This window comes from Urocitellus parryii, chromosome 1 (genome assembly GCF_045843805.1).
Source record: "Urocitellus parryii isolate mUroPar1 chromosome 1, mUroPar1.hap1, whole genome shotgun sequence".
Lineage (NCBI taxonomy): Eukaryota > Metazoa > Chordata > Mammalia > Rodentia > Sciuridae > Urocitellus > Urocitellus parryii.
In genome coordinates this window covers 65,939,520-65,956,386 of record NC_135531.1, presented here as the reverse complement: position 1 = coordinate 65,956,386, position 16,867 = coordinate 65,939,520, and positions in this window count along the sequence as shown.

Below are 16,867 nucleotides of genomic sequence, written 5' to 3'. Positions count from 1 at the left end.
CTTATAGTTTCATTTTAAGAAAAAAAAAGAAGAGAGAGAGAGAGACAGACAGACACTCAGACTGGCCACAGCCACAGAGAAATTGCATACCCTGAAGACCATCTTTGGATTTCAAAAAAGGGAAATGTATCCACTGGTGTTTTATTTAAAAAAAAAAAGAAAGAAAGAAAGAAAGAAAGAAAGAAAAGAAAAGAAAAGAAAAGAAAAGAAAAGAAAAGAAAAAGAAAAAGAAAAAGAAAAAGAAAAACAGCGCAAATCCGAATTTCTGTTCTGTCACCAGTCATTGTTCATGGTTATTTAGCCGACTGCATTGCTAATCTAGTATCAGCAAAAATTGTCCCCTCATGTCAAATACATGTCAGTGGCATCAAGACAGAATCAAGATTCATCCAAGTAGCAGCTGACTCCCTTTTCACTACTTATGTACTTATGTATGGTTCATTTCCTTCCATGGGCCAAAGTGCCAAAGTCAATTTTCCCAGCTCATCTCCATCAGATCACAAGGTCTCCTTTGTCTCCTTTCTGGCTTCACTGAGCTCAGTCAGAGAAATCGATTCTCAAGTTACTCCAGTGATAAAATCTTTTCTTCTGCCAGTAATTCTAGTGAGGTCTCACATTTGTTTTCAATGTTTTTGCACGTGTTGTTTTCAGTAACCTATTCTTGTGTTTCTTTCCTGGGGAAAATAAAAACCTTCATTTTTCTGTGCTTTTCATCTTCTCTTTGGTACCCTCTCCCTTTCTTTATACCTTTGTTTTTGTGATTGTCCTCATGGATTTCAAACAAGAGAATTGAATAGGGGAAATGTGATTGATTACTCATTGGAGAATTTATTTAGAAGATGATTTTAAAAAGTTGATCAAAATAAATTCAGCAGAGTTTATTTGAACAGAGAATCCTGCAAGGTGGCTTTTGAGTATTTATAGACATCAAAAAACTGAAGAAAGCAAAAGCAGGGGGAAAAAAAAGTGTTGATCATTTCAAAGTTACTTTCCTCATAAAGGAGCAGAGGGGACTTCCTCATCATCAGGGCTAAAACAGTTCTATTTGGAGATTTGGCTATGCTCTCTCCATCTCCCTCTCTGTCCCTCTCAGGAGCAGCAAGACAGGATTACCAGAACACACAGTGGCCTGTCCAGCAAAATTGTAGGTTGTGGGGCCATGGAGGAGAGAGGGTCATTGGAAACATGGAAACAGAAGGCAGAGCAAGTACAATACCTTCTTCTTTTTCAATCTTCCAGTCTCCCATCAGCCTCTCTTTGGCTAAACTCAGTTGGAAGCCTGAAAAATGGGATCTACTTGGGTCAGGCTCCCTATCATTCTGAGGAAAGCTAAGAATGAATATGAGAGCAAAAAGGCCGATGGCTGGCGCAGCTCCTAATGTCTTACATCCCTAAACCTACACCTGCCTCAAATCCCTGTTCACGACCTGATCACTCTGAACACTTAATTCATTATAAATATACCTTGGAGTTCGACCAGGCCCCTGAAGTTCTAGGATTATTCACTTCTAAGACATGAAGAGGTAGCCTTTGTTGGTCTCCTTGGCACCTCTCACTTGGCACATTTACTCTCCTTTGCCATTTAAATATTCCTCTAAAAACATTTTTGAGATTTTACTAACCATGATTCTAGCTACTGTTGGAAATAGAGATGATGACAAAGTCCTTAAAATATTAGGGGGATTAGATCGCCCAAATAAATTATTCATACAAAGGTAGTCACTTAGATGGTGTCAAAGAGCCGTAGATGAAGGCTGGGGCTATAGCTCAATGGTAGAGTACTTGTCTACTATCAAGACCCTGGCTTTGCTACCCAACACTGAAACAAAAGAAAAGACAAAAAGGGAATAGAGGAGAAAAGTCAAGCTCCTTGGGAAAGCTTAAGCAGACATTTTGGGAGCAGTAAGGATTATAAAGGAAGGTAGGATTTAGTTAGGCAGAAAGCAGCAGCTCAGGAAATACGTTGTGGACCAAGATTCACTGGCAGAAATCCACATATAATTTCACATCAGGAGCAAGAGTGTCATGAAGTGGAACTGAGGAGGAAAACAACCAATTGAAATGACTCTTCTCCCTGGCCAAATTGCCTTCAACATGATAATTATGATGTGTTTTCAGTTGACATGTTATTTAATAATACTTTTTAGTAAAGAAAATATCTCATAAATTTTTAAAGTAAAATAGTCTTTTTATGGATCAGGTAATAAAAGATTACATTAGTTCTGGTTGTGTATAGTTTGAAAGAATTTAGTAGTTTTTTTCCCCTTCAACTGGACTCACTGTTCTGTTTTTCTTTTTTTCTTCCCCCTTTCAATGCTTTATTCACTCAAATTTATCAATACAATTTCACTCTATAAGTTCTTTTTTGAAAATTTATTTCTTACATACATGACAATAGTGGAATGCATTACATTCAAATGACACTGATTGACATTACAATGTAGAGAACATTGCCCCCAAATTTATTTCATCTGCTTATTTTATTTAGTTTCACCCCTTTTAAAACAATCAGCATGGTTCAGATTATTAACATCTGCACAATACAGATGTCAAGCACAATACCTAAGGATGTGCTTGACTCTTGGCCAGTGACAAATACTTAGCAATATAATGATGATGTAAGTTCAACATTACTTGAAGAAAGTGTCCTGGGGAAATTAGGCCCTTATGGTGGTGAATATTTTGTTACTTCTTTCTTTACACATTTACTTTCCCCCTATTGTTCAACATATAGTCATTCAATATTTACTGGGCAGATTAAATCAATGTGAAATATAAAGCAAGTATCTTTTTTAAAAAAATATTTGTTTTAGTTATAGGTGTACACAATAACCTTTATTTTATTTTTTTGTGGTGCCAAGGATTGAACTCAGAGCCTCACCTGTGCTGAGCGAGTGCTTTACCACTGAGCCACAATCCCAGCCTCTAAAGCAAGCATCTTAATCTGAAAATATAAGATTTAAAATGTTGCAAAGTTCAGAATTTTTTGAGTGCCAATATGGCACTGTTAGTAGAAAACCCCACACCTGACCTCAGTCAACATGTCACAGTACAAATGTGGGTACACAAAAAATATTCTATAAAATTAATGCAAAGCTATGGTTATATATGAGACATAAATGAATTTCATATTTAGACTTATCCCCAAGATATTTTTTTGTGTACATGAAAATATTCCAAAATTAGGAAAATAGCAGAAATCCAATGGCTGAGACCCCATTTTCCACTTATAACCTGGAGTAGACACAGGGGCAGGAGAGAGTGTGGGAAATTTTGCAGTTAGGCTATTGCTAAAGGGTTGTCAGGGAAGGGTCCTTTTGTTCATCACCTCTGTTCTTTGAGGTGGTCATTGTTCCATGTCAAACTAGGTAATAATTTCAGTCTCAGTTAACAATTTCTTTATTTTTTTATTTTTTTGTATGATGATGGAGTATTATCTGGGGTTTAGGTCAGGTAGAATCAGAGTGATCATGAGGTGACTCTTGTTCTAAGGCGGGGGATATGTTTCAAAATGGTGTGGCCTGTGTCAAGTTCTTCCTAACATTAAAGGGGATACTCAACCTGTCCAGCAAAATCCAATGGACACTTTTCCATATGTATTTTGTTTGATAGTTCTATAGCATTTGACACTGTAGAACTTTCTCCTCAAGAGGGACATACCCACACTCTACAACACGATTATATTATGTATATCATGTCTAGTTGTCTGCTTACGTATCTGTCTCTCATGTTACACTGTTAGCTACTTAAAGAGACTGGATCTTTCTTCTTTTTAATACTAGATCTTTCCAAACTAAATTTTAGTGTACACAAATATTGCCCAAGGGAAATGCAAGCACCTGTATCATAATTGCATGGGAATCAATTTTCAGATTTTCAACTTTCATACCTAATACATATTTTTCCTAAAATCGATCTGCCTGAGAACTCATTCACATTTTTCTTTTCAATTTTCCCTTCTATAGATGCTCTTCTCTCTCCTTATCATCACAAGTGATCACATGAGCACAAAGAAGGATCAATATTTAAAATGACTTGAAAATTGTTTATATCTCTAAATACATGTTGAAATATGTTTACAAAACATATTTTAACCTACTTTGAATTCTGTGAATATGTGCTTATTGAAAAATTAATTGGGTACATTCAAATTAAGTTTGATGAGGTCATGAAGGTGGGGCCCTCATTATGGGATTAGTGCCTTTATAAGAAGAGACACTACTTTCAACCCCCCTTCAACCATGGAAGGGCACAACAAGAAGACATTTGTCTGCAAGCTAGGAAGAAGAGTCCTCACCAACAAACAAATCAACAAGCACCTTGATCTGAGACTTCTTAGCCTCTAGAACTATGAAAAATATCAACCTGTTACTTAAAATATTCAATTTATGGTATTTTGTTATAGCAGCCAAAGCAAACTGAGTCACACCATGTCAATTTCAGACTACCAGCATGATGTCACTGAACTTGGAGTTGATAAGAAACAAGCATAACTAGCTCTTGCAAATTAGCACACCACTGGTTATTTAAAGCAATCATAACTATGGAAAATTTTGATAGTCACCTCAAGTATTCCATAACATAGTGGAGAGAGGGGATAGAGGTTCTGAAATCTACTACTTGTGAGCAGTGTTCCTTAAGTAATTTATTTGAGCTCTCTGGATTTCTCCCATTGCAAAGTTGGTTATTTTAACTTATTTGAATAGGTCAACACCTATTAGATACAGGGAAAACATTATATTGGGGTGTGTCCATGAAGGAGTTTCCATAGGAGATTGAATTTGGATTTTGAGTAGACTAAGTGGAAAGGATCTGTCCTCAATGGGGCTGGACATCATTCAATCAAGTGGAACCTGGATAGAACAAAAACAGATGAGAAGTGAACAGAATTCTGACTCCTGGAACTGAAAATGCTCTTTCTACTGCCTTGAACATCAAAGTTCCAGCCTCTCTAGCCTTAGGACTGCAGGACTTAATACCAGTAAACTTCTAGCCCTCAGTCCTTCAGCTTCGGTGTGAGAATTACAACATTTGTTTCCCAATTCCTGAGGCTTTCAATCTCAAGGTCTCCAGCTTGCTGACTGCCTCTCATGGGGTTTCTCAGTCTTCATAATCATGCTGGTCAATTCTCCTAATAAATACTTTCTCATCTATCTATCTGTACATATTCTATTTGCTCAGTCTTTCTGGATTCCTGACTAATAAAAATATATTCTGCTTAATGGTATTTATATTACAATATTGTTCTCCTGGAATGTAAAAGTTTAATTTTGTGAAAGTGCTTAGCACAATACCTGGCAAACTAGTAAATGTCAGGGGCCTTTCCCTTCTGTTTCCTCCTCTCTCAATGGCTGCCATGCAGCTCAACCAAGCTAATTATTAAAGAGAAAATCTACCTCTTCTTCCCTTTCTTCTACCCTTTTCCTTCTTTGAGGGCCCTTCTCCATTGCTCTGTCCTGAGCACTAGCTTCCCAGGTCTTTGTGCAGAATCCTGACTACTTGGGTATCCTTTCCACAGTTCTGCCCCGAAGGGCCCAGGCTTTGCATATTCCTATCTCACCGCCTCCCCTCCCAAAGCCTGAAATCCTATAACCATGTCACCAGTATAACCATGTGGTTAAGAGATAGTGTAAAAGGGAAAGATCATTCATTGTTATTTATGAAGGCAGAAAGATGTGGTGGAAACCTACCAGGGGAGTTGGAAAGCATATGGCATAATTCCTTGACTGACCTTTGTAGACTCACTACCTTGAGAGGAAAGAACAAGGGTAGACATTGAACTTTTCTCAAGTAGCAAAATAAGCTGGTAATAACCAAATGTTACAATATAATATGTTGTAATGGTTTACAATTGAGTTACAGATAGGCCAAATTAGAGAGCTACGTGAAAAAAGAGCTGAGGGAAATCATGGTACTCTCCATTCATGGAACCCCACATGGAGGTGGTTCACAATTTCAACATTAGATCATACCACATTCTTTCTGACAACATTAAATCTTTGTAAAGCTGCATGTTCTATAATACTGTGATAAAAAGCAAGTAGCACTGGAAAAATCAATGTGGACAGGAAATCAAAGTGGCAATGTCCAACTTGAGTTCAAAGTTTAAGAATTTTAGCAGTACTCAACAGGCATATACTTCATATTGCTGAGAAATTATGGACAAGAATGAAGTTATATTTTGTTTCAATTTATACGTACTGTCTTTTAAGGCAGTACTAAGTTGTTAGACCATAAATATGTATTCAGTTACATGAAACTAAAGACTTAATAAATAGGATGCTCTGATATTTCTTTTGGCTTGGGGACATCATGGAAAATCACTGACTATGAGGCCCCCACAAACAGAACATATATGAACATCAGCTGAAATTCTTTTTATATGTATGATCTTTTATAGTCCTTGCAACAACCTAATGAGTGAGGTGCTGTTAAAGTTTCTGGTTTACAGATATGGGGACTGAGGATATGAACAATAACGAGACTAGGTTAAGATCCCAAATGACCTAAGTTGTTCAAACCTAGTCATGTGACTTTGAAACCACAACTCTTAATCACTACACCATACCTAAAGCTGACTATCAGATAATTTAGTTCAGACAAAATTGGACATCTTTTGGAGAGAGATGTCTACTTCCATACAGAGCTGAGTCTGACTGTAAAACATAACAGTCTCCACATGTTTTCCTGCCATCTTGTCAAAGGCTCAGGTTCTCAAAGCTATTTGCTAAAATAACCGTTTTGCTAAAATTACAGGCTCAAAACGTCCTGAAATGGTGTGTGTGCTTTAGATGAAAGTCACCTTGTATCCAGGCAAACAAAGAAAATCGAAGACTGTCTAAAGTGGCAGCTTGAGTTTATCAACTCTATCAACTTGCTCAACAAACATTACCAAGTACACAGGCCCTTGTCTGAAGGAGCCTCTGTGGAAATCCCAGATAAAAGAGTAGAATTTGGTAAACTGTTCCAAAGGCAACATGATGCATCCATTTTTTTTGGTGTGTTTTAAAACCTGGAAAACAGTTAAGCCATTGCAAATGAATGCAGAAGAGAAGCAAAAGCAATTAAGAAAGAGAGGGAGGAACGGAAGGAGGGAGGAAATAAAGAAAGAAAAGAAAAAAGAAAAACCTCTAGAAGGTTAACAGTCCAATCAGAGATCAGCAACCTGTGGGGCAAAAGATTCTCAGTGGGGCTTCTGCTAATCTTAGGGAGTTGTAGATAGATCCAGAGAAGGTCCTGCAGTAGTCTTAATATAAAAGGAATCCTTGTTATTTTCCTTATCTGAGTCCTCCTAGTTACGTGTTTTAACTTCCTCTAGAGGGAAGCAAAAGTAGTCAGAACACTAAGGAACTGAACATTGATAAACCAGAACCACACTGTACCACCCTCATCACCCCTGGTTAATGTCTCAGCCTGTCACACCAAAGTCCTTCTGGAACAGTCTTTAACTGTTTATGTGTATATCAGCCAAGAGTACAAAGCAAGTATGGTAAATTGTTCTCCAAGGGAAACTGCAAAGCTACCCAAAGATGGAAGATTGTGTGAAGTCATTGGAAGTAAAGTTGGGAAAACATTCAAATATTAAGAGGATCTGACAGTTAAACTAGTTAGCAACTAATAGATTACAGAAGTAGTATTTTCTCATCATTAATTATCAAATGTTACCACAAAGACCTCTCGGCAATAGACTATTCAGGCACTTTAATACCTCTATCCACTAGGCCCTGGAAAAAATGATGGTGGAGACTGTATTAGTCAGGGTTCCCAGAAAAACAGAAGAAATGAGGTGATAGATAGATAGATAACATAGATGTACAAATTGTATATACACATACACATATATATGTATATACATATATACATATAGATAGATAAGGTATGTTAGTTTAAGGAATTGGCAACATACAACTATAGAGGCTTCTTAAGTTCAAAATCTAATGCAGAAGACTGTAGGCTTCAGATAAGAAAAAGCTGAAATTTGAGTTCAAGAGTAGTTAGCTATTCAACCCGGAAAGAGTGGGGGTTGCAGATGGAGTCCAAAAACAGTCTCTAAGAAGTTCCCTCTTAGTTTGGTGAAGGTGTGGAAAATCAGCCTCTTGTTCTATTAAGACCTTTAACTGATTGACAAAGACCACTCAAAGCCCATCAATTGAAAGTAAGTCAAATCCAAAAGCACCATCAAAGAAATATACAGAATAATCTTTGACCAAATATCTAAAACTCTAAGTAGATTCTAGGAATCCCAGGCAAAATCCCCTGCCAAATTCTGAGAACCACATCTACATGTAGCCTCTCCCCAAGATAACAGTTCCTGACAAATACACCAGTTGTAGGAAAGGGGATGAAGATGACTGTTAGCAACATTCGGAGGCAAGCTGCTGACTTCAGATAAACTCATTAGAAACATTCACAGCAGGAGACAGCACATCACATACCTCTTTGTATACCACTTCAAAGTCTTAGGGATCCACCTCACTGTTTATTCTTGCTACAGTATACAAGAACAGTGCCAAGTTTGACTAGCTTCAACAGGGACACCTGGGAAGAGCTTCTCCTTGGCTTGGGGACATGATGAAAAATTACTGACACTATGAGGGCCCCCCAAACAGAACATTTATGAACATCAGCACAACATCCCAAGGTGGAGTGGATGATCCATGAAAACTCACACTGTGTGCACATGGGAAGTAAGAAAAAATCATACCCCTGCAACGGAGCTTTGGATAGTAGAGGATGGACTCCTAGACATGTTTTATAAGGGCTCCTACAAGAGAGAGTCACCTGTAGCAGTACCAAACTTCCCTCTGTTGTTATTTTACTCTCTTCCCTGCATCCCACACCCTAGAATTGCATTTTCACATTACTGTTATCACCTGCTCTGTGGTACTTAATTTCAGGTTCTGTTCTTACATCTCAATCAGAGGGTCAAAGTCTTTCCTTTACATTTTTAAGGAAGGAATTAGGTTAAGCATTGCAGTCTATTGATTACCAAGTAAAAGGTTGAGCATTCTTTTATTCCATGTCATAAAAACTATTTAGTTGAACTAGAAGTGTGTAGAAGCTGGTGGAACTCAAATATGAACAAGTCCAAAAAGTGCATGAAAAAGAACAAACACATTTCATTTTATGAGTCTCTCAGTTCTCCTAGTCTGAATAGCTGTTTTAATAGTCTACACTTACTTGCCAGTATTTTCACTGCTGTACTCTTTCCATTATTTCTGAACTGCATTGGCCTCTTCAGGCTCTTTATCTGGCCAAATTGCTCCCTTGACTTAGAAGATTTCCAGGAACTCAATGATGTTCCGAATTATTAATTGGTTGCCGCAAGTCATATGAGAAACAGTTTACCCTTTGTTGCCACAAATCCCCCAAAGCTGTGATTATGGCTATTTATTAAAGATCCAGAAAGATGTATTTTAAAACACATTTTAAATCGTCAAAAGATAGATAATAATAGCTTAAAATATGAGAACTAATGAGTCAGAGATTTCCAAATAGTATTCATTTATTCATTTTTCAGTATCGAAACAGATACTATGCAAGCAGATAGGAACAAACTTGGGACCAACCCAGGAGCCCAGAAAAAAGTTGAAGTTTCTTCAAGTCTAGTGTGATTCTTGTAGAGCTGCCAATCACAAAAGCTTTTCTCTAACCGTGGACCCAGCCTGATCATTTCCCTGAACAAGGAAACAGTTCAGAGGCAGGTGATAAGTTGCCCAATAAAGGCTTGGGGTTTTTCAGTTTAAAGGTACAGGAGAAGGGATCTAGACTTCTGTGTCAGAGTTAGAAGGTCTGCTAGTAGCCTTCTTCTCAGCTACATGGGTAAAATTTGTCTGCAGTGGAGAAAATGAATGTGAACCCAGAAAAACAGGGATGAGAGAGAAGCAAAGGGAGGTTTTCAGTTTTACAAATACCTGCACACTTATGCTTGAGGGTCACTGCTCCAATTCTTTCCAGTTAGAGTATAAAATTTTATTTTACATTTATGCTAAAATGGGTTTTCTGTAACTTTCCACTGGAAGGCACCAAGTAGTATTCCATGGGGAAGGTGAGTTTATTTGTATTAGTGTATTATAATTATTCATAATAGTGGGATTTATTATGCCATATTCGTACATGCACATAACATTATTTGGTCAATTTTATTCCCAAGTGCCCTTCTTTTCCTTGCCCTCCTCCATCTCCCCCTGATTTGCTTGCTGTACTCTATGAATCTTTCTTCTGTTTATTATTATTATTATTATTATTAGTGCATTATAATTATATTTGCAATCAGGATCATTGTAGTATATTCACTCATAGCATAGAACAAAGCATAATTAGGTAGATTTCATTCCTCAGTGTTTCCCACGCTCTTCTGTCCTCCATCCCTCTCAGTTCTCTTCCTCTACCATATTGGTCAGATAAGTTGTTTGGAGGCACATCATTTCTCTACTCCTATGGTTTCTGTAAGGAATATTTTTTCTTAAACATTCTTGGTCTGTTCTCTGCTATTGTTCACTTCATCTCACAGAGTATGGATTAATTCTGTAATAGTAAGGTTACTTTCCTACTAAAAGAACAAAGTCCTCCAATCTACTTTTTGAAATAATAACAATAATGTAAAATAGCTAATTCTTGACACTACTTGCTGCATGCATAAGTAACTCAATCCTCACAGAAATCTTCTAAGATGGGTGTACTCATGCTATAACCAAGTTTATATGTAAGAAAGTAAGACATAGATAATGTGAGGTCTTCTCCTTAGACTACCCAGTCAGAAAGTAGCAGGTATGGGATTTGAATACAGTTCATGTGGTCCTGGAGTCTATGGTCTAATCATTTTTCCATGTGTCACATGTACTAAGGGATTTACATGGGGGGTATTCTTTGGTCTTCCATTTGCCTTCCTCTTTTGTCGTAAATCTTAATTTGTTCCAATGATAATCTTTGGAGTCCCCTTAAAACTCCCAACTCTCGCCTGAAGTTCTGGAATAATTCCTATGAAGACATACCCAAAGAAAAATCTATGCCTGATACTTAAGTTCAGTGAATACTAATCAGATTCCATTTAATGTATGTCATATTTATGGTATAGTAAACCTGCACTAGTCAGAAAAACTCAACTTTACAGGCAACAAATTCTTTTCTCTTGATAAACAAAAAGTCAACTCTGCAATTTTCTTTAGTGGGCTTTAAAAGTTTCACTACTGAATTTTATGACGCCTGTCATAAAGTTTTGAATACTTCAACATACACAGTGTGAAATTGCACATGTACCAGTTAGTTGAACTTTAATCTGAACCAGTCCATTGCTAATAGAAATGGGTGATCTAGTGGGGATCAGTTAAGAATTTATGGAAAAGCCAGGTTCAGTGTTACACATCTGTAATCCAGCAACTAAGGAGACTGAAATAGGAGGATGATAAGTTCAAGGTCATCCTAGACAAATTAGCAAGACCATGCATCAAAATATAAAGGGCTTGGGATGTAGCTCAGTGGCATAATAGAATGCCCCTGGAGTTCATTCACCAGTATCTCCCCCCACCAAAGAAATATATATATATATATAAACATACACACACACACGTTATGCATATGTGTATATGTATGACTGAAGTTTTATATGTATAGAAAGGCCATCTTTAAAATGTCCACTTTCCATTAGGACAAAATATGCATTTATTTTGGTCCTCATATGAATCTGTGTTTTGCAAAGAAGTTGTAAATCACTGAAAGCACAAACACTAGTATGAAGTGGTAGGGACAGATTTTCTTTTCTCACTCTGTAAAAAGACACATCATTTATGCTATCAGCTTATCTTCCCTTGGAGATTTGACTGAACACCTGTTAATGAAAACTGTCTTATCACGTGATCTTTTCCTAAAACCAGAAATCGAGATACCACAAAGTGTTCCAACTCAGAGACAGTCAATAAATTTTCTAATTAACACTTGTGCTTGTATGCAATTCTTGCAGAGCCACAATCATATTCATCCCACCAGCGCTGCTTTCAAGTTTCATTCAATAACAAACACCAGGAGAAGAGGTATGTGAGAATTCTCAAGTGTCGTTCATTGGATCCTTGAGCATTATTTCATCTATTGTTTTAGTTAGCTCTTTATCACTGTGACCAAAATACCTGACAAGAAGTTTAGAGGTGGAAAAGTTTATTTTGGCTCATTGTTGCAGAGGTTCAGTCCATGGTTGGCTGACCCCATAGCTCTGGGTCTGAGAAAATGCAGAACCTCAAGGTGGAAGAGCACGGCAGAGGAACACAACTCAGGACATGGCAATCAGGAAGCAGAAAGAGCTCTACACACCAGGCACAAAATATAAACCCCAAAGCCACACCCCCGTGATCTGTTTCTTTTAGCCACGCCCCACCTGCTTACAGCTACCACTCAGTCAATCCATGTCAGTGGATATAATCCACTAATGAGTTCTCAGAATCTAATCTGAACATCCTTTCATTGTCTCTCACATAAATTTTTGGAGGATGCCTTATACATAAATCACACCATTTGCTGCAGAGTCATAAGCAATTTCTTTGAAGTAATAGTGTGTGGGAGGCAAAATGATCCCCTCCAAATATATTCATGCTCTGATCTTCAGGATTGTGAATATGTTAGATTGCATGGCATAAGAAGATTTGAGGTTGCAGATGGAACTAAGATTGCTAATCCACTGACTTTGAGGTAGGGAGATTATTCTGCATTATTCTTAGCGTAAAGTCCTTATTACTAGCGAAGAGAGGCAGAAGTGAAACCAGAGATATGAAAGTGTGAGGACTCAGCATGATGTTGCTGATTTCACGATGGAGGAACTAGAACTGATAGAGGCTGGGACTATCACAGAAAGGGATTCTCCCTTAGAATCTCTGAATGAGAATTCTGTAGTAATTTTAGCCAATTTCAGACCTCTGGGCTCAAGAGCTGTTAAGATAATAAATTTACATTGTTCTAAGCCCCTAAATTTGTGGTAATTCATTACAGTAATATTTGGAAACTAATACACAAAATTAAAAGAAATTAAGAAATATAATACATTGATATTCCCCTTCCCTTGCTACCAACAGCTGTGCTCCACATTTTTGCACTGATATGTGGAATGGGGCAGGGAGAGGGGGATCTGACCGTGAGATATGATCACCCAGGCTCCCTTGCTTAAGAGTCCTGGAATATAAGACCGTGAGTAGAAAAACATGACTTGTGATATTTCTTCCCCAGCTCTCTTCCTGTGGAGATGAGACGATCCTTGAGGGGGCTGCACCACCCTAAATACAGTCCCCTGGGCAGCCCTCATCCACGGTGCAGCCACCAGGCTCTGCTCACACTCTTTCCTCTCTGAGCCCCTTCAGACTTGGAGTTGGTGTTGACTACACATGGAACTAGACTCAGGTAACTAAATATTTTGTGTTAGTTCCTCTAAATATCCCTATACTTTTAATATTTTTAAAATTCTTTATTAAATTCTCTTCAGTTTACCCCCCATTTAAGATCTGTCAGGATATATGCATACATATGTGCTTATAAGTATATAGGCATCTGATAATAAATTCATTCCAGACCGTTGTCTTATTTGCTTAGAAGTTTTTGTTAATATTATTCTTGACCTTCTAACAAAACTATAAATGACTCAAAGTCCAGATCCTCTATTTCTCTGTGACTCTCCATAATTCTAATATAGAACCTGAAAACTCCATGATAAACAAATGCGGATTTAATAAATAACATTATTAAAAGTCAAGTGCAATATTTGCATAGTAAACTGGAAAAACTTTAGAAGCAGGGCTATTTGTCTTCTATCAAAGATAGTGGGACATTCAGAGGCAGAGCCAAGAACTAATGTGAGAAGCAGAAGGCAGGAGTCATATCCACTTCCTCTTTAACAGTGTTTGAACATGAGGGAATATAACTAATACGAAGGATAACTCCACAACAAAAGAACCCTTCACACACACACACACACACACACACACACACACACACACCTATCTGGAAAAAAAAAGAAGCAGAGAGATTTATTATTAGAAATTGTGGGGACTAGGGATGTGGCTCAAGTGGTAGCGTGCTCACCTAGCATGTATGAGGCACTGGGTTCGATTCTCAGCACCACATAAAAATAAAATAAAGATATTGTGTCCACCTAGAACCAAAAAATAAATATTAAGAAAAAAGATCGAAGAACTTCATACAAAAGGTGTGGTTCTCTTTAAAAAAAACAGAAATTGTGATTATGGAGGCAAAGAAGTCCTATGATATGCTGTCTACAAGCTGGAGACCCCACAGAAACTGATGGTTTAATTCAGTCTGAATTTGAAGATCTGAGAACCAGGGGGAATTGATAGTAAAAATCTCAGTCTAAGAGTTGAAAAAGATGTGATAAGACATCTCAACTCAAGCCATATCTTGAGTTGAGATGTCCATTTTCTGTTGTTACAACAAAATGCCCGAGATTATGTAATTTGTAAAGATTAGAAGTCATTTGTCTCATTGTTATGAAGGCTGGGAAAACCAAGAGCATGGTTCCAGCATCTGCTCAGCTTCTATATGGTGAGGGCTTCTGGCTGCACAAGAACATGGTGGAAAGCATCACAGCTCAAGACAGAGCAAGCTTGCTAACTCAGGTCTCTCTTCCTCTTCTATGTAGCTATTCATGTCATCATGGGGACCCCATCCATTCAACCTCATCTAATCTCAATCATCTCTCCAAAGCACCACCTCCAAATACCACTCATGTGAAATTGTGTGTTAATTTTCCAATACATGAATTTTAGGAAACACATTCAAACCACAGAGAGGCAGGAGGAAAAGGGTAAATTATTCCTTCCTCTGTCTTTTGTTCTACTCAAGTCCTCAGTGGATTGAGAGACACTCACACACACAAAGGAGTGTGCTCACTTCACTGAGTTCACTGATTCAAATGATATTCTGTCTAGAAGTAACCTCACACACATTCTGGAAATAAAGTTCAATTCAAGCACCTATAATGCAATAATGTTGACACATGAAATTAGTACACTTAAACAATAAGTAATTATATTAAGGGAAATAGGAGATAGTTTTCTTTCTTTCAGAAATTTGCACAAGAATGTTCAAGGCATTTTGCCCTTTATAGCTAGGGTTGATTATGTATCTGATAAATACACACAGCAGAAATTCTGGCCCCACCTGCTGACTCCAACTAAGAAGTCTGTTCTCTTCTTTTTGATACTAAGCAAGAGTCTGTGACTGCTTTTTCACAAAGAATGCTCTGGAAGTCCTTGAAGCACTTCCCAATGACTTCCAAGGAGGATTCATAGAAGACAGCTTGGCTAATGCTTGACTTTCTTTCTTCAGACACTACCACTGGAAACCCAGCCACCTATATTGCAAGGAATTGAAGCTTCATGAAGAGATTGTTTAGGACATGTTGTTAATAACTTTAGTGAAGGTCTCATTGGACTAAAAGCACTGACCAACAGGCAGTGAGTGTGTGAGCCTTTCAGAGACTAGAGATGTCAGATTTTGAGCCACTCTTATTGGTCCAGAAGGAAGAGGAGATGAGCCATTCCTGCTGAGCACTGCCTCAACTTCAGATCATGAACAAAATGAATGTCATCTTAAATAACTCTCATGAAGCCATACATAGTTACTGCAGCAATACTAGCAATTAAGAATAATCAAAATATCCAACAGGAGGAAAAGAGAAGCAATGACAGTATACCCATACAATGGAATATTACTCAGCAGTAACATGAAATGAATTACAGATACATGAATACAGGTAAATCTCAAAATTGTCCTGTGGGATAAAAGAGTCCAGAAGCTTATGAATATATACTCTATAATTCTATTTACTAGAAGTTTTAAAACAAGTAAAAAATAACTGATAGTGAAATAAATAAAAATACAATGCTAGTTGACTTTGAGGGGGGCTCTTGGAATTAACTGGATATAGAGCACAAGGGGATCTTTCTGGAGTGTTGGAATGTTCTACATCTTAATAGGGATATGGGATACACAAGTTGATGCATTTTTCAATGCTTATGTAACAGTATGCACAAATGTTTACATAGTATTACCAATGACAATTAGAAAGGCAAAAAGAAAGTTCTTTTTTTGAACTGTAAGTAATAAGAGTACACCATGCTAGGGGCCAAGATATCTTTCTATTCTCTCCCTACATAACTGTTATAAGAAAATGCAATCAATTGTATGCCATAAAAAGTGTAGATTAAAAATTATTATGGAGGTGTGTCAGGCAGTTCATGGAAACGTTATTTTTCTGTTTGTGGTATTTGTCAACTTTTAAAAATCAGTATTTTATTAGTTTTCATTGTAAAGAAACATTCATTTTATTATCTAATTTTGAATATTTTTCTTACAGAGAAACCCCCAAAATGTATAAGATTTTGATCCACATAATACAAATGCCCCTCTGTTTCTGTTTGATACATCTCTTCTCAGTATCAGCCTATCCTTGACCATGTCATCCATAGAAAGGTCTACTTTCCACCTCAAAGATGTTTGTTGTCACAGAGATATCAGAATCAGGACATGAAATAGTAGCCAATTGCAGAAAATCAAACCTTAAATAAAGGCAAGGCTTGTTTTCTTTTTCACAGTTGATCTCCAGGCAGAATACTTCATATTCCATTCTTCTTTCATTGTCCTTTATTGCTCTTCTTTTATTTTACTTTTCCTTCTCTATGTTCCCTTTCCTTTTCTTGATTTCTGTCTCTTCTCTTTATCTTAATGGCTTTCTTCTTTTTTCATCATCTTGGTTTCTACTGCCACTAGACCATGCTTTAGAAAATTAGGAAGCCACATTTTAGAAACCAAGAGAACTGGCATAGTAGGAAATGGTCTTGTGGGATAGAAATGTCAGAATTTACATCACATA